General features: G+C 41.6%; 1 long non-coding RNA gene across 1 annotated transcript in view; it reads left to right on the plus strand.

The window, feature by feature from the left end:
* Positions 1-17,177: 17,177 nt before the first annotated feature.
* Positions 17,178-19,646, plus strand: part of LOC148152189 (uncharacterized) — a 37,556-nt gene continuing 35,087 nt past the window's right edge. The window contains exon 1 of the long non-coding RNA XR_015757893.1: positions 17,178-17,272. This is a non-coding gene — a long non-coding RNA (uncharacterized LOC148152189). The remainder of the gene's footprint in view (positions 17,273-19,646) is intronic.

The raw sequence follows: 19,646 nt of genomic DNA on the forward strand, positions 1-19,646 counted from the left end.
TTGCTACTCCTTTGCGCTTAACATATCTCTTACTCTTATAACCTCCTTATGTTCATTTCACAACTTACTTTCCTGATGCCTTATTATCATCAGCAAATTTAATTACTATACCTTCAGCCCTTCATCCAAGTAAAGTATATAAATTGTAAAAAAAATTAAGGTATTACTAATAACTCCTTTATCATCTACCCTCCTAGGCAGTGCATTCCAGATTCCCATTATCCACTGGGTGAAAAACCTTTTCCTCAAATCCCCTCTAAGCCTCCGGCTTTTCACCTTAAAATTATGCCCTTTTTGTTACTGACCCTTCAACTAAGGGGAACAGCTTCCTGTAGTGCTTTGATCAGAACTGTACACAGTACATAAGCAACATTCTGTACAGCTCCATCATGATGTCCCTGCTCTTATAATCTATGCCTTAACTGGTAAAGGCAAGTGTCCCTTATTCCTTATTAACTATCCTATTAGCCTATTCTGTTACCTGCAGGGATCTGTACACAAGTACTCCAAGATCCACCTTCCTCTGAGCTTCCTAGTGTCCTTCCATTCATTAGGTACTCCCTTGTTACTTCTTCCAAAATACATTACCTCACGCTTATGGGTGTTAAATTCCATCTGCCAAAATCTGCCCATCTGATCAATCCATTTATATCCTCCTATAACCTAAGATATTCTCTTCAGTGTCAACTACTTGGTCAATCTTCATGTCACCCCCCCCCCCCCCATCCACCCCACCCCCACATTCTTCTCTGCATTGTTTATATGTATCACAAACAGTAAGGGACCCAGCACTGATCCCTGTAGTACACCACTGTACACTGGGCTCCAGTGACTCAAACTGGCTTCTACCTCCATCCTCTCTCTCCTACCACAAAGGCAATTGTACCAAGTTATCCTGGATCTCTTGTGCTTCTACCATCTTTATCAGCCTCCCATGTGGAACATTATCAAAGGCTTTGCTGAAATGCATATAAACCACATCAACTGCACTACCCTCATCTACAAACTTGATCACCTCCTCGAAAATTCAATCTAATGTGTTAGGTATGACCTCCCTCTGACGGAGCTATGCTGACTATCCCTGTGGAGACTAATTCTTTCCTTCAGAACTTTCTCCAACCACACTTTACCTACCACTAATGTGAGACTCACTGGTCTGTGAACACCTGGTTAGGCTAAATGCCCCGTAGATTCCTCTTTGCTGTCTCCTTCCTTTTCCAAATAAAGGAGGCTGTATGTAGATTGTGGGGGCATAATTTTAAGGCAATTGGGGAAGGTTTAGGAGAGATGTCAGAGTTAGGGTCTTTACACAGAATGGAATACACTGCCGGCAGTGGTAGACAGTCAGATACAATAGGGACATTTAAGTGACGCATGGAAGATAGTACAATGAAAGGTATGTAGGTTAGTCTAATCTTAGAGTAGGGCCGAAGAGCCTGTATGATGCTGTACTGTTCTATGTTCTCTATTCTATTGTCTGATCATTTTGTAGAACATCTTCATTCATTTTGCGAAACTGACCTGAAATTTCCAGCTGCTTGTCATATTTGATTTGATTTTTTATTGTCACATGTACTGAGGAGCAGTGAGAAGTATTGTTTTGTGTGCTAAACAAACAAATCATACCCTTACGTATGTACATCAGGGTAATAGAACAGAATGCAGAATATAGTGTCACAGCTTCAGAGAAGGTGCAGAGAAAGATCAACTTTAATAAATGAGAGGTCAGTTCATAAGTCTGACAACAGTGGGAAAGAAGGTCTTGAATCTGTTGGTATGTGTTTTCCAAACTTTTGTATCTTCTGCCTGATCAAAGAGGGTGGAAGAGAGTATAACTAGGATGGGAGGGGTCTTTGATTATGTTGTCTGCTTTCCTGAGGCAGCAGGAAGTGTAGATGGAGTCAATGGAAGGAAGGTTGGTTTTTCACGATGGACTAGGCTGTGTTCATACCTCTCTATAATTTCTTGCGATCTTAGGCAGAGCAGTTGCCATACCAAGCTGTGATGCATCCGGACAGGATACTTTCCATGGTGCATTTATAAAAAGTGGTCAGAGTCATTGTGGACATGCCAAATTTCCTTATCGTTCTGAGGAAGTAGAGCCGTTGGCCCATCCTTGATTGTGGCGTTGATGTGGATGGACCAGGACAGATTGTTGGTGGTATTTACTCCAAGGAACCTAAAGCTGTACTCTGTATTCTGATTTGATTTATTGGTAGTCACATGTAGCTAAGTACAGTGAAAAGCTTTGTGTTGCGAGCAGTACAGGCAGATCATAACAAACAAGGGCATACAGATCATACAGATAGAGAAATAGAGATCAATACTGAGATAGAGAGAGGAATATAAGGTTACGGCTGCACAGGAGATGCACAAAAGCAAGATCAACACTACTTGAAGTTTAGAGAGTCCATTCATCGGTTTAATAACAGCAGGGATGAAACTGGTCTTGAAGTGTGTGTGTGTGTGTCTTCTGCCAAAGCATTGTGGGAGAGCATTATCAGGGTGTGATGGGTCTTCGATGATGTTGGCAGCCTTTCCACACAATGAGATGTGTAAATGGAGTTCATGGATGGGAGGTTGGCTTCTGTGATGGTCTGGACTGTGCACACAACTTTTTGTAGTTTCTTATGGTCCTGGGCAGTGCAGTTGCCATACCAAGCTGTTATGCATCCGGACAGTATGCTTTTTATACTGTCCCTGTTGTTGTTTGAAATCTGACCCTCTAAGGAGGTGTCATCAGCAAATTTGTAAATGGAGTTAGAGCTGAATTTGGCCACACTGTTGTGAGTGTATGTAGAATATAGTAGGGGGCTGAGTATGCAGCCTTGCAGGAGAACTGAGGTTGAGGATTATTGTGGAGGAGGGGTTGTCGCCCATCCTTACTGATGCAGTCTGCAGATCAGGAAGTTGAGGATCCAGGTGCAAAGTAGGGGGCAGAGTCCTGGATCTCAGAGATGGAGGTGAGTTTGGTTGGAATTATGATGTTGAAGACAAAGCTAAAGTCAATAAAAAGGAGTCTGATGTAGGTGTGCTTGCTTTCTACATGTTGCAGGGATGGGTGTGGGCCAGGGAGATGGTATCTGCCATGGGCCTATTACGACAATAGGTGAACTGTAGCAGATCAAGGCAGTCTGGGAGGCTGGCGTTAATGTGTGTCATTACTAACCTCTTGAGGCACTCCATAATGATAGACATTAGAGTCACTGGGGCTTAGTCATTAATTCATGCTGCCTGATTTTCTTCTGGCCAGGATGATAGCAGTTTTCTTCGAGCAAGTGAAAACCTCACATCAGAATAGGGAGAGGTTAAAGATGCCTACTAGTAATCCCACCAGCTGGTCTGCACAGGATCTAAATGCAAGGCTGGAGACTCCATCTGGACCAGTCGCTTTCCATGGGTTCACTCTCAAGATGGCTGATCTGACGTCTGCAGCAGAGACAGTGGGTACAGGTGCACCCAAGGCTGTCGAGGCAGGTGACATCATTTCACTGACCTTCTGTTCAAAACGAGCATAGAATGTATTGAGCTCACAGAAAGGGATGTGTTGTTGTTGTCAGCGATTCTACTCAACTTCACTTTGTAGCCAGTTATATAATGTAAGCATTGCCACAGTAGTCGTGTTCATGTGGTTAGACTGGGACTCTACTTTTGTCTGGCATTGTCTCTTGGTTACCTTGATGACTTTGCAATATTATTCCTCTGGTCACTTCCACTCTAATCTCTCTGTCCACTGTTACGATACAGAGGTTGTTATTAAAACCAAACACCCAGAAAAGCTTGCCTCGCTCCATAATCTGTTAAAAGTGTGAGGGAGTGAAAGATAACTCCTAATTTTCACTATTTAAAGAAAAATAACAATTTATTTTCCTAATTCTAATAGTGAACACTAAACAAAACCTATCCACAAATTTAAGCTCCTTTTTTCTTAACTACTTACTATCTGACCCCAACTCTATAAAAATGCTGTTCCAATAACACAATTATCAACCATTACATTAACTTAACCTCAAGTGCACACAGTCCCTGTCTTCTCCGATGTCTTCAATGTTCCATCTGCTGATCTCACTGAGTCATCTTCTTTCTTTATACTGCAATTTTTTTTACAGGAAAATATACCTTTTTGATAGAGAGTGTCTTCTAGTTTCTTTGACAGCAAGGTGTTAGGTGAGCTCTCCTGTTCTATAGCAGTTGCCCAGTTGATCAGTGTCAGTTACTCTCCTGTATGGTGGCAGTTGCTCTGACCAATTTTCAAAATGCCCACATTTTTTATATCCCCCAACATCATTCCCTGTCATTTGTCTGATGTTGTCAAAACAATAAATTAAAACTTGATTGGGTTTTAGTAATCTGAGCATAATATAAACAAATTGGTTAAATTCAAATTGTCAAAACAGCAACCAAAACTCAAGTATCCATTTCACAGCCAATTGTTATATGTATCCATTTTGGAACAGCCCGTCTCCCAACCTTTCCATTCCAGCAGCTCAGCCTGCACTTTTAGTTTACTTAATATTCAGAAGGCACTCTCTATTTTAAAGTGAACTTGCATTCATTGTACTTTGTAACACTACCCGCTTCTAATCATTTACAATACAACTTGAGGATGAACACCTCACCTTTCAATTAGGCATTTTATAGCTTTCTGACCTCAGTATTAAATTTGATTTTTTCAGATCATAACTACTGCCCTTATGTTTATTTTGCAGAAAGTAGATGCGCGGATGATTCTGCTATTTCCATTTCTCCCTCCACTGGAACCACTTTTTATTTCTTTATGTTTCTGATCTCCATTAAGTTATTTTTCTTTGTACCATCATCCAATTTTCAATTCAACTATCCTTCCTCCCATTCTCTCATAGGCCTCCCCTCCACTCCCACCTCCTGCATCTTCCCTACACCTGTTCTTGTTTAATACCTGTTACATATCTAACTTCTTCCAATTCTAATGAAGCATGAACTGTTTTTTGCCTCCTAGCCGCTGAGCATTTCCACCTTTCTGAAAGCTATGCATCCTTTTTGACAATTCTCAATCAGGCCACCAGATGGAGCAATATGCATGTTATTCCACCACCAAAACTGTATTCAGCATGTGGGTTGGGTCTTCTGACAGCCAATCAACAAGTGACACTGGAGCTACATGTCAGCTGCTTCCAATCTAGTATATGGATGGAAATGCAATGAAACCTATGAGACAATAATGCTTCATTTATGAATTGCTAAGTAATTAAAATATCACAGTTTGAAGCATCAAATATCATGGGAGAAAAATTAAACTTGGCTGAAGCCAAATCTTGAGCAGGAGGGAACTAGGAAAGATGGTCTGCAGAGGGAGTTTGAGAAGTTGTGTCAAACTTAAAATGTAGACTATATAATCATCTCTAGTGGTACCTGATATCAGGTCAGGCAGCATCCAGGGAACAGGAGATTCGACGTTTCGGGCACAGGCCCTTCCTGAAGAAGGGCCTGTGCCCGAAACGTCGAATCTCCTGTTCCCTGGATGCTGCCTGACCTGCTGTGCTGTTCCAGCAATAAAGTTTCAACTTTGATCTCCAGCATCTGCAGACCTCACTTTCTCCTACCTGATATCAGGTCAATTGCGACGGGGTCAAATGTGTGGCTGAAAGTGCATTGTGAGAAGATTTGAATTTATGAGATACTGGCAACAGTACACAGGAAAGAGGGGTATTTTCCTCTTAAACCAAGCTGGAGCCAGTATCCAGTCAAATTGTGTAACCAGGGTCATAGATAGGACTTTGGCAGGGGGTGTGCAGGGAGAATGATCAAGCGAAGGGAAATTTAAAAATCCCCAAAGAAAAGGTGAGAAAATAGACCAATGTATCCATTTGGAAAAGATAAGTAGAGTGGAACAAGAAGGGATAGAGAGTTTAACAGTAATAATGCATCAACACATAAGGCTCATTTCTTTTTATTTAACCTGTTTTTCTAAATAATCTGTTCAGAGATGTTATTACATACAGGTGGGGTTTGAACCCAGGCCTCCCAGCCCAGGGAGTAGGGACATTACCACTGTGCCTGTCATCCTTGCAGGCTAATCTTCACCGTATCATTCCAATTCAAGTTTGCGTGCTGACAAAGAAATATTAGAGGAAGAAAATTACATGAAAACTTCTTTACCTTACTTCACAAAACATCTGCAACAAAGTACATGAACTAATGACACATCTAAAGGTAAGTGGTTTAAATCTAGATGTGTCATTAGTTTGTGTACTTTGTTGCAGATGTTTTGTGCAGTAAGGTAAAGTAGTTTAAATCTAATTGCTACTTCAACGACATGGTAACAGGTTTGTAACCAAGTTTGCAACATAATTATTCCAGACATAACACGTTTTGATAAAAAGGCAGAGTTACAAATAGGAAGGTATCCACAGTAAAGAATACAATGGAGGACGTCAGTGAGTAAAGTTCAGAAGATTAGGAAGTGGAATTAACAATCGCAAGGGTCAGAAAATGCTGGTGCTTTTCTAACTGTTGTTATGCTGGCCAAAACATCATTCAGAAATGATTGCAGATTGTAACAAAGGCAATTTAATAATGATTCAGTTAATTATCATGTACAGTGAACAAATCAAATTGGCAAGAGGGATCTGGAAGATGAACTGGAAGAATAACTTTGTGATAGTTTCCTGCAACAATGCATTATGGAATCAACTTGGGATAAAGCTAATTTCAATGTGATACTGTGTAATAAGGCAGAGTTAATTAGTAATCTGAAAGTAAAAAATGCCGCTATGAAATAAGATAATAAGAACTTGGAGTAATAGCAGACCTTTCAACACCTTGTGGCCATTGAATAAGATTGTGACTAATCTGATTGTCGTCTTTTAGCCTGCCTGCCCTCCCCCTCCAATAACCTATTGCTTCATTGAGATCAAATGTCTGTCCTACTCGGTCATGAATATATTCAATGATGCAGCCTCTACTACCCTCCAGGAAAATAGTTAATCAAACATCTCTCCTCATTTCTGAGGAGACCCTTTTATATTTAAATAGTGACCATATTATAGATAGTTGAAATCCAGACTAAGTTTGAAATTGACATTTTCCAATCATCAGCAAGAACCTTAAAGCCAATTACGCAGGTTTGAAGAAAGATCTGGCTCCGGTTTATTGACTAAATAAACTAAAAGGTATGGCAGTAATCAAACAGTATGAAACATTTAAAGAAGCAAATAAAAATATTCACTAGAAATGCATTCTATTCAAAAACAAAATCTCAGCAAGAATGATTCATCCATCCAAGTGTAGGAGATGGAAGGAAAAGGCTAATAAAAGTCCTTGTGGTGGTAACATCATTTCATTTTAACAAAGTTAAAAATCACACGTCACCAGGTTATAGTCCAACAGGTTTATTAGGAAGCGCTAGCTTTCTGAACACTGCTCCTTCATCAGGTGGTTATGATTTTATTTCATTCCAATTCGTTTTAACACTGTTTGGTTTTAAGGCTTGTATTCTTGTATTATGTTTGCTGTATTAGTTTAACAATGTTGTGTTGCCCACTTCATTCCCCCCGCCTCCTTTGGCCTGACTTTGTTCCTTTTGGCATTACTGCCCTCTGCCCTTGCCCCAGGCTTGCCTCCCTGCTTGCTTCCTAATGTAATCCATTTAAACCTTTCTCTACATCAGGCAAAAGTGAGGACTGTAGATGCTGAAGATTAGAGTCAAGATTACAGTGGCGCTGGAAAAGCACAGCAGGTCAGGAAACATCTGAGGAGCAGGAAAATCAACGTTTCAGGCAGGAGCCCTTCATCAAGAATGGCTGTCACTCTGAGTTCATGCTGAAGGGTTTCACCTAGTGGCAGAACTTTGTCGGTGTACTGTCTACTGCATTTAGACAGAGCCTGGTGAATGTCAAAACAAAACATGAAATTTTAAACAATTTATTTTAAAAATACAGTGTATTGTATTTTACAGGAGTGTGCTGTACTGATTTCTTTGATGATTAGTACATTTTTTTGCACGCCCACAAAGCCTCAACAAATAAATGAGACTGGGTGGATCTCCTGGCATCAAGCTAGACAGCAGAAATAGCCCTGTGAACACAGCAAAGTCCTCCTTACTGTCATAGAGTCATAGAGATGTACAGCACAGAAAACAACCCTTCGGCCCATATCCCTCTAAACCCTTCCTATTCATATACTCATCCAGATGCCTTTTAAATATTGCAATTGTACCAGCCTCCACCACATCCTCTGGCAGCGCATTCCACACACGTACCACCCTCTGCATGAAAAAGTTGCCCCTTGGGTCTCTCTTATATCTTTCCCCTCTCACCCTAAACCTATGCCCTCTGGTTCTGGACTCCCCCACCCAAGGGAAAAGACTTTGTCTATTTACCCTATTCCTGCCCCTCATGATTTTATAAACATCAATAAGGTCACCCCTTAGCCTCTGACGCTCCAGGGAAAACGGCCCTAGCCTATTCAACCTCTCCCTATTCAACCCTGGCATCATCCACCAAAATTGGGACAGCTGTCTCACAGACTAGTCAAACATCAGTCTGACATAGTTATACTCAGGAAATCATGCCTTACAGACCATGTCTCAGACACCACCATCACCATCCCTGAATATCCTGTCTCACCAGCAAACATGGCGGCACAGTGGTATACAGTTGGGAGGGAGTTAATCTAGGAGTCCTCAACATTGACTCTGGATGCCATCAAGTCTCGTGGCTTCAGGTTAAATACAATCAAGGAAACCTCCTCCTAATTATCACATCCTCCCTCAGCTGATGAATCGGTGGTACTCCATATTGTCCAACACTTGGGGGATGCACTGAGGGTGGCAAGGCCATAAAATGTACAAAAGAACAAAGAACAAAGAAAATGTACAGCCAGGAACTGGTCCTTTGGCCCTCCAAGCCTGAGTCAATCCAAATCTATTGTCTAAACCAGTCACCCAATTCCTAATCATCTGCATCCCTCTGCTCCGCACCTACTCATCCATCTGTCCAGGCGCATCTTAAATGAATCTACCGTGCCTGCCTCTACCACCTCTGCTGGCAACGCGTTGCAGATACCCTCCACCCACTGTGTAAAGTACTTGCCGCGTGTATCCCCCTTAAACTTTTCATTGGAAGCGTTACCTCTCTTTATTGAATCCTTCACCCTGGGAAAAAGCTTATCACTATCTACCCTGTCTATACCCTTCATGATTTTGTAAACATCAATCAGGTCCCCTCTCAATCCCCTTTTTTCTAATGAGATCAGACCTAACCTACTCAACCTCTCTTCATAGCTAGCACCTTCCATACCAGGCAACATCCTCGTAAAACTTCTCTGCACCCTCGCCAAAGCATCCACATCCTTTTGGTAATGTGGCAACCAAAATTGTACACAGTATTCTAAATGCGGCCGAACCAATGTCTTGTACAATTTTAACATGACTTGCCAGCGCTTATACTCAATGCCCCGTCCAATGAAGGCAAGCATACCATATGCCTTCTTGACCACTCTATCCACCTGTGCAGCAGCCTTCAGGGTACAATGGACCTGGACTCCCAGATCTCTCTGCTCATCAACTTTTCCCAAGGCTCCTCCTTTTGCAGTATAATTCGCTTTAGAATTGGACTTGCCTAAATGCATCACCTCAGATTTGTCTGGATTGAAATCCAACTGCCACTTTTCTGCCTAACTCTCCAGTCTATCTATATCCTCCTGTATTCTCTGACAGTCCCCTATGCTTTCTGCTACTCCATCAATCTTCGTGTCATCTGCAAACTTGCTGATCATACCAACAGGGCCCTCTTCCAGATCATTTATGTACTCTGGGTGCAGATTTCAAGGTCCACCACCAAGAGTGGCTCAGCATTGAAACATGAGTTAATATGAATTTTTTAAAATTCATAAATGCAATGTGTGCATCACTGGCCAGGCTAGCATTTATTTCTGATCCCTAGTTGCCTTTGAGAAGGTGGTAGTGAGCTGACTTCTTGAACTGCTGCAATCCATGTGTTGTCAGTTGACCCACAATGAGCCTGTGGAATTCCTGGATTTTAATCCAACAACAGTGAAAAAGCGACGATATGTTTCCAAGTCAGGATGGTGAATATCTTGAAGGGAAGCTTGCAGGTGATGATGTTCCCATGTATCTGCTGCCCTTGTTCTATATGCAAGTTGTCATGGAGTTTGGAAGGTACTGTCTAATCTAAGGACCTTTGTTGAATTTCTGCCCTGCATTTTGTAAATAGTACACACTGCTGCTACTGAGCATCTCAGTGGGGGGAGTGGATATTTGAAGATAGGTGCCTACTAAATGGGCTGGTTTGACCTGGATGAATTCATGTGTGCAGCTATAAAGCAAGGGGACTGAGTATGAAAGTAGGGGAGTCTTGCCCTAATTTCAAAGACTTCGATGAGGCTACATTTGGAATACTGTGTGCAGCTTCGATCTCCATATTTAAAGAAGGATAAACTTGAATTAGAGCAAGCTTAGTAAAGGTGCGCTAGATTGATATCTAGAGTGGTAGCATTGATCTATGATGAAAACCTAAGTAAATTGGGCCCATACTTTCGGGAGTTTCGAACATGGAACATTAGAACTTGAGAACTAGGAGCAGGAATAGGCAATTCAGTCGTTCAACTCTGCTCCACCATTCAGTACAATATCATCTCAGCTTCAGCTCCACTTTCCTCCCCATTTCCCTGCACCCCTTCAACCCATTATTCATTAAAAATCTATCTCCTCCTTAAATTTACTCAATGTCCCAGCATCCACTGTATTCTAGGGCCGAGGAGTCCACAAAGTCATGACCCTTTGAGAGAAGTAATTGCTCTTTGTCTCTGCTTTACATCTGCCAGTCCTTATCCTAAAACTATGACCTTTCATTCTCGATTGCCGACATGAGGAAACTTCCTTTTGTACATCTAGTCTGTCAATCCCCTTTACCTCCACTCATTCTTCCAAACTCTGGAGAATATAGGCCTAAACTGCTCAATCTCTCTTCATAAAAAGAATAAGTAGTGACATAATTTTGGGCCCCCCCCGACTCCCATCAGTCCCATATGCCAAGGATTGTGGATGCTCCATCTTTGAATATATTTAAGGTTGGGATAGACTCTCAGGGAACCAAAGGATGTGGGGTTTTTTTGTCATAGAATCCTTACGGTGTGGAAGCAGGGCAATCAACCCATCGGGTCCACACCAAGCCTCTGAAGAGCATCCCACACAGAGCCACCCCCTAGCCCGGCATTCCCCATGGCTAACCCACCTAGCCTGCACCCTATGGTCAATTTAGCATGGCCAATTGATCCAATCTGTACATCTTTGGAAGCAGGCAGAGGAAGTGGAGTTGAGGTTAAAGATCAACCGTGACCTTATTGAAGAGTGGAGCAGGCTTGATGGAAAATTCAATTTATTCACAAGTACCAGATTTTCTATATAGAATCTCCTTTAATGCTATATTCAGTAATGCATTATTGTGCTCAACCACATTCAGGACATCCACCTGAGATAACCCATAGGCTTATAAATATTAAAATCAAGCTCCAGTATAGGAGCCTTGAATGTACGATTCAGGTTCAAAATAAATGGCAAATGTATTGTGCATGTGCTAGCAGCTATGGATCCATCAAGAGATCCCTAAGGCCGTTCATGTAAATGTGAGGACATTTTGAGTTCTTATTTGTGTGGGCCCAGAACAAACAGTGCCCTGAGACAAGAACTACTAACCTACTGCTGCTGCAATGTCTTCAGCTCAGATCTCCATCTGCACTCACAGACCCAGTTAGAATGTTTTTTTTTAAATTAATTCATACAATGTGGCAACTTTGGTTAGGCAAGCACTTGATTCCCATCCCTAGCTACCTCGAAGGCAGTTAGGAGTCAATGACATTGTCAAGGGTCTAGAAAATGGCAGTTTCTTTCCCTAAAGGGACATTAGTGAATCTGATATTTTTTACATAAATCAACAGTGATTACATGGTCGTCATTAGACAAGCAGTTCATTGCAGTTTTTCTTATTGATTTCCAATTTCACCATCTGCCATGGCAGGATATCAACCTTTGTTCTCAGAGCATTAGCCTGAACTTACTAGATTCCTGATCCAGTGACATTACCACCACACAACCACCTTCCGTCTTAGCTACAAACTTCAGGTCAGCTCAGTAAAATCCAAATAATAACAGAAAGAACTGTGGATACTGGAATCAGAAAAAAAAACAAAATTGCTGGAAAAGCTCAGCCAGTCTGGCAGCATATGTGAAGATAAATCAGGGTGAATGTTTCGCGACCAGTGAGCCGGAATGTTAACTCTGAATTCTCTCCACAGATACTCAAAAGGATCCAATCTGTTCCTCACCAACCACCATCCTCCCGCCCCCCCATCAGATTGTACAGTTGCAGCATTTCACTAAATTGGCTTTCGCTGAAGACTGGCAGCATCTAAGTGAAACCTGAAGCCAGCTTTGGCTCAGGTCCCAAGCCAACAGGAACCAGGTCAGTCAACAGTCCAACACATTAACCCCAGTTTTGGTGCAAGGTAAAATTCCTGGCCAAATTAGACATCTGTGTGTAATGTGTATTCCTTGGCGTAAAGGAAGGAGAATGAAATCAATAAAAAAACTAAACATTTGCAGATCTTTTCAAACACTAAGTTATCTTCTCACACTGACTAACAATCTGTTTCAATCTCAGGAAATGCATATCTGAACATGGACCTTAATTTTATTCCATTCCCCATACAATACCTGCTTGCACACTAATTGTTTACTCAATTGGTGCCAAAATGGCTCAGCAACAATGTCCACCCTCAAACCTGTGGTAAAATCTGATCAGCTGGCTTTGGTACTCTGACTGTCGAGAGCACAACCCTGATTTTAAACACCTCCCTTCCCTCCTGCCTGGCAGAGCCAAGGTGGGCAAGATACAGTTAAAGTGCAATGCAATGGCCATGCCTGATTCTGCAGGTCCCACAAGAAAAGCTTCAGCCTTCTTAACCCTGAATATCCTTGAGACCTCTCTCCACCCCTGTGCACTTCACCACTTACAAAACTGCAAGGATCTTTTTGTCTCCTGATTCCCTTTCTAATCTGCAGGTCAGGCAGGAGTCAGGGACTGACTGTCACAGTAAGGCTGAGGTATTAAAGCTGCTTTTATATTGAAATCAAAGCCCCATCATAAGAACTGATCCAGCCCTGACTTAAGGTGGGCTGTCATGAAGAACTCAGTTTCATGTATCAGGCATTAAAAGTACCGTTCAGTCTGGGCTCAGACATGTGCATAATCTACACACAGACTGGAAAATATCTTTCCATTATTACCACACTGAAGGCAGGGCAATTGCAAACTGAGATACCCAGCAAACTAAAAATGTGTTGTTATCTGAGGGAAACATTTGGTTCAACAGAGAAATATGTTTGTTCGCATGTCTGGAAACTTTGCAGAACACAAGCCAACTTATTTTTTCAGCCTTTGTGTTTGTCTTTGGACTTGTCTCTATAATCCTCACCCCCCCCCGTTTCCTTGCCAACCTTATAATTATAAACAGGCATGCAGCATGCAAGTACATGTAGACTGCACTCATTTCTTTCTACATATTGGAGAAGAAAGTGGCTTTCAAAGAGTTTGCAACTGAAACTAATTACTTTATAAAATTTATGTTGCTTAATACCTCCAATTGGCACTGTGACTGATCACTTCTTCCCTTCTTTTTTCTTCCTTCCTCCTCTTTTCTAAAGGTGGTAACACATGCCGGAGTGATGTTCCACACCACCAGACAGACTCCAGGATCTCATTCATGTGGCCATTCTTCATATGTTAGCCTGTATAATGAATACTCCCAGGGAATCACAGCCAAAACAGTCCTGCTGTTAAACTGGCATTTTTCCAAACATTGGATGCACTGGACTACAATAAACAATGAATCCCACGATGGTTTTGCCTTGTTTGTTCTGACAATGTGGAATTATGATCTACCCAACAACAGGTCCTCTGCTGATTCCTCCAAGCAGTGCTGCACTTTCCTCTTCACTTGCTCATAAGAGTTTCCCATTTGGAACTTCAGTGAGCAATTGGAGAAGGTGAAAAGATACATGAGGTAGTTTCCCATTTCCTTCTTCGGGTGTGCTTATATGAACTATAAGTTCTCTTCCCAAAGGATCCTCTGGCAGTAAGTAGTCATTGGTTCTAGCTCTCTGACATCACTACAGAATGGTTCTGCCATTAGCCCTCAGTACAGAAATCTAACATGGGCCAGGGCAAGCCAGGTTTCAAATGACCCTGTTATCTTGATTCCAGGATTATTGCAACTAGTTACATATGCTCAGCTACACTGACAGCATGATCTGAATTCGAGTTGACCACAATTTTATTACGAAAACCTCTTACAGTGACTCTATACAAATGGAGCCAAAAATTGGCAGAGATGTAAAATGGGCAGCCACAATCATTATTCACCTGTTTTGTATTATTTTTCAAAGCCAAAATGATTGTACTTGTAAGTTGAATCACATTTTTAAAGTAGGTGGTAAGGAAGCGAAAAGACAAAAAATACAACTTTGGTTACTTTGTGTGCATGCCATTTTTCTGGATAATTTTGTCTTTCATATAGTGATTCCATTTTTTCTCTCATCTTTCAGTTATTCTAGAAGCCTCTAAGTGAATCATACATTTGAAACCTTCTTCCCCCTTTTTCCACTAATTTTCTCCTTCTCCTGAAATTATTGAGCTGCTCTAGCATAGCCCATCATAGCCCTCTTCCCCCAGCAGGGTCTCCTCCTCTCTGTCACCCAGCTGTGCAGTTCTTACCTCACTGAGGCACATGAACTACATTCTAACTTCTTTTAAAACACACCTAGAATCCAATTTCGGTAATGGTGGCATAGTGACAAATTAGGTGACACACATCCTTTAGATTCATCCAGAGGAAACTTCAAAATATGATGCGGGACAGTGACTGTAAGTGAACTTAAAAACACAATTGATATATTGGGGTCATTGTTTCTACAGCACAATCTTTTAAACTGTGTGTTGGCTGTGGCATGATTACATCACCAACACTTTAAACACTGTTTCTAAAGTGCAATTTTTCTATAATGCGGGGTTGCACAAGAATGCAACCATTATGTTATAGAAGAACTACCTGTATATAAAGTTACGAGGGGCATGGATAGGGGGAATAGTTGCCATCTTTTTCCCAGGGTGGAAATACTAGAGGGGATGGGTTTACGGTCAGCGTTGAGCATGAGGCTATTTTGAACCTGTCCCATCTGCTTGCACATTGTCCATTTCCCTCTTTTCCGTAACTGTTCATGTGTCTGTCTAAATATCTCTTAAATATTGCTATTGTATCTGCTTCTACCAGTTCCCCTGGCAGCGAGTTCCAGACACTCACCAGCTTCTGTGTAAACACTTTCCTCACACATCTCCTCTAAAATGATCTCCCTCGCTTTACATCCATGTAGCCTGCTGTTTAACATTTCCACCTTGGAAAAGAGACTCTGATTATCCATGCCTCTCATAATTTTATATACTTCGATAAAGTCACCACTTGACTTCTGACACTTGGAGTAAAAACAATCCAAGTTTGTCCAACCTCTCCTTATAGCTAATAAACTCCAATGCAGGCAGCATCCTGGCAAACCTCTTTTGCACCCTCTCCAAGGCCTCCACATCCTTCCTGTAATGTGGTTTGATAGATAGATGCTCGAGGATATTTCTCTGGCTGGGAAGTCGAGAAATACTTTAAGAATAAGGTGTCACCAAATGAGGACTGAAATGAATAGAAATGTCTTCACTTGTAGGGCTGCAAATCTTTGAATGAGCTCTGGTGTTATGGAGCACTTTTAAAGGACGGGACTGCATAGATTGTTGGACACTAAAGAAATTAAAGGATTTTGGGAATAGCGTGGAAGTGTGGAGTCAAAGTAGAAGATCACTATGATCTTATGGAATTGCAAAAAAAACTAGAAGGAGCAATGACCACCTCATGCTCACATTTGTTGTGTTTTTAAGTTCACTTACAGTCACTGTCCCGCATCATATTTTGAAGTTTCCTCTGGATGAATCTAAAGGATGTGTGTCACCTAATTTGTCACTATGCCACCATTACCGAAATTGGATTCTAGGTGTGTTTTAAAAGAAGTTAGAATGTAGTTCATGTGCCTCAGTGAGGTAAGAACTGCACAGCTGGGTGACAGAGAGGAGGAGACCCTGCTGGGGGAAGAGGGCTATGATGGGCTATGCTAGAGCAGCTCAATAATTTCAGGAGAAGGAGAAAATTAGTGGAAAAAGGGGGAAGAAGGTTTCAAATGTATGATTCACTTAGAGGCTTCTAGAATAACTGAAAGATGAGAGAAAAAATGGAATCACTATATGAAAGACAAAATTATCCAGAAAAATGGCATGCACACAAAGTAACCAAAGTTGTATTTTTTGTCTTTTCGCTTCCTTACCACCTACTTTAAAAATGTGATTCAACTTACAAGTACAATCATTTTGGCTTTGAAAAATAATACAAAACAGGTGAATAATGATTGTGGCTGCCCATTTTACATCTCTGCCAATTTTTGGCTCCATTTGTATAGAGTCACTGTAAGAGGTTTTCGTAATAAAATTGTGGTCAACTCGAATTCAGATCATGCTGTCAGTGTAGCTGAGCATATGTAACTAGTTGCAATAATCCTGGAATCAAGATAACAGGGTCATTTGAAACCTGGCTTGCCCTGGCCCATGTTAGATTTCTGTACTGAGGGCTAATGGCAGAACCATTCTGTAGTGATGTCAGAGAGCTAGAACCAATGACTACTTACTGCCAGAGGATCCTTTGGGAAGAGAACTTATAGTTCATATAAGCACACCCGAAGAAGGAAATGGGAAACTACCTCATGTATCTTTTCACCTTCTCCAATTGCTCACTGAAGTTCCAAATGGGAAACTCTTATGAGCAAGTGAAGAGGAAAGTGCAGCACTGCTTGGAGGAATCAGCAGAGGACCTGTTGTTGGGTAGATCATAATTCCACATTGTCAGAACAAACAAGGCAAAACCATCGTGGGATTCATTGTTTATTGTAGTCCAGTGCATCCAATGTTTGGAAAAATGCCAGTTTAACAGCAGGACTGTTTTGGCTGTGATTCCCTGGGAGTATTCATTATACAGGCTAACATATGAAGAATGGCCACATGAATGAGATCCTGGAGTCTGTCTGGTGGTGTGGAACATCACTCCGGCATGTGTTACCACCTTTAGAAAAGAGGAGGAAGGAAGAAAAAAGAAGGGAAGAAGTGATCAGTCACAGTGCCAATTGGAGGTATTAAGCAACATAAATTTTATAAAGTAATTAGTTTCAGTTGCAAACTCTTTGAAAGCCACTTTCTTCTCCAATATGTAGAAAGAAATGAGTGCAGTCTACATGTACTTGCATGCTGCATGCCTGTTTATAATTATAAGGTTGGCAAGGAAACGGGGGGGTGAGGATTATAGAGACAAGTCCAAAGACAAACACAAAGGCTGAAAAAATAAGTTGGCTTGTGTTCTGCAAAGTTTCCAGACATGCGAACAAACATATTTCTCTGTTGAACCAAATGTTTCCCTCAGATAACAACACATTTTTAGTTTGCTGGGTATCTCAGTTTGCAATTGCCCTGCCTTCAGTGTGGTAATAATGGTGTGGTAAACGAATTGTACATCAAAACACACAATAGGATGAAAAAAAATCAATTTCTTCATTGTAATATGAATATGAATATGATAATACCTTGACTCACAAATGTTGATCTGTTATCTGTAAAGAACCAGGATTGATCTTTACACGAGATATATGTAAAATTCCAGATTGTTTGGCTAAAAATAGGGGGCCGACTTTTATTTGAAATTGACTTTTACTCAAGTATATATGATATTTTAGTTTTTTTTAAGCTATCCAATACCACCTCCTTCATAGTGACATGCCCCAGAATATAAACATACTCCTCCCTAATCTTACCATCATCTATGCCCTACTCCATGATGAATACCAATGTGTAGAACTCACTAAGGACCTCACCCACTTCTTCTAGCTCCATACATAAATTCCCTTCTTTATCCTTGAGTGGTGAAAATGTGTTGCTGGAAAAGCGCAGCAGGTCAGGCAGCATCCAAGGAGCAGGAGAATCGACGTTTCGGGCATGAACCCTTCTTCAGCAAGAAGGGCTCATGCCCGAAGAAGGGCTCATGCCCGAAACGTCAATTCCCCTGCTCCTTGGATGCTGCCTGATCTGCTGCGCTTTTCCAGCAACACATTTTCAGCTCTGATCTCCAGCATCTGCAGTCTTCACTTTCTCCTTATCCTTGAGTGGACCTACATTTTCGAGAGTGTGGCACTGGAACAGCACAGCAGGTCAGACAGCATCTGAAGAGTAGGAGATTCGACGTTTTGGGCATAAGGCCCTTCATCAGTAAGAACAGAGAAGATGGTAAAAGAGGGGGAGGTGTGGCATTGTTGGTCAAGGACAGTATTACAGTTGCAGAAAGGATGTTTGGGGACTCGTCAACTGAGGTAGTATGGGCTGTGGTTAGAAACAGGAGAGGTCACCCTGTTGGGAGTTTTCTACAGGCCTCCGAATAATTCCAGAGATGTAGAGGAAAGGATAGCAAAGATGATTCTCGATAGGAGTGAGAGAGACAGGGTAGTTGTCATGGGGGACTTCAACTTTCCAAATATTGACTGGGAACACTATAGTATGAGTACTATAGATGGGTCAGTTTTTGTCTAGTGTTTGCAGGAGGGCTTCCCAACACAGTATGTAGACAGGCCAACAAGGATCGCAGCCACATTAGATTTGGTACTGGATAATGAGCCCGGCCAGGTGTTAGACTTGGAAGTAGGTGAGCACTTTGGTGATAGCGATCACAATTCTGTTATGTTTACTTTAGTGATAGAAAGGGATAGGTGTATACCACTGGGCAAGAGTTACAGCTGGGGGAAAGGCAATTACGATTCGATTGGGCAAGATTTAGGAAGCATAGGATGGGGAAGGAAACTGCAGGGGATGGGTACATAAGAAATGTGAAGCTTATTCAAGGAAAAGCTCCTGTGTGTCCTAGATAAGTATGTACCTGTCAGGCAGGGAGGAAGCTGTAGAACACGGGAGCCGTGGTTTACGAAGGAAGTGGAATCTCTGGTCAAGAGGAAGAAGAAGGCTTATGTTAGGATGAGATGTGAAGGCTCAGTTAGGGCACTTGAGGGTTACAAAGTAGCCAGGAAAGGCCTAAAGAGAGAGCTCATAAGAGCCAGGAGGAGACATGAGAAGTTGTTGGTGGATAGGATCAGGGTAAACCCTAAGGCTTTCTATAGGTATTTCAGGAATAAAAAAAATGACGAGAGTAAGATTAGGGCTAATCAAGGATAGTTTTGGGAAGTTGTGTGTGGAGTCAGAGGAGATAGGGGAAGCACTAAATGAATATTTTTCAACAGTATTCACTCTATAAAACAACAATGTTGTTGAGGAGAATACTGAGATACAGGCTACTAGACTAGGTGTGATTGAGGTTCACAGGGAAGAGGTATTAGAAATCCTGCAGAGTGTGAAAATAGATAAGTCCCCTGGACTGGATGGGATTTATCCTAGGATCCTCTGGGAGGCCAGGGAGGAGATTGCCGAGTCTTTGGCATTGATCTTTAAATCGTCATTGTCTACAGGAAC

Source organism: Chiloscyllium plagiosum, unplaced genomic scaffold (genome assembly GCF_037043375.1).
Source record: "Chiloscyllium plagiosum isolate Xiang-an unplaced genomic scaffold, Cpla_swu_hap1 HiC_scaffold_1, whole genome shotgun sequence".
NCBI classification, from domain to species: Eukaryota; Metazoa; Chordata; class Chondrichthyes; order Orectolobiformes; family Hemiscylliidae; genus Chiloscyllium; species Chiloscyllium plagiosum.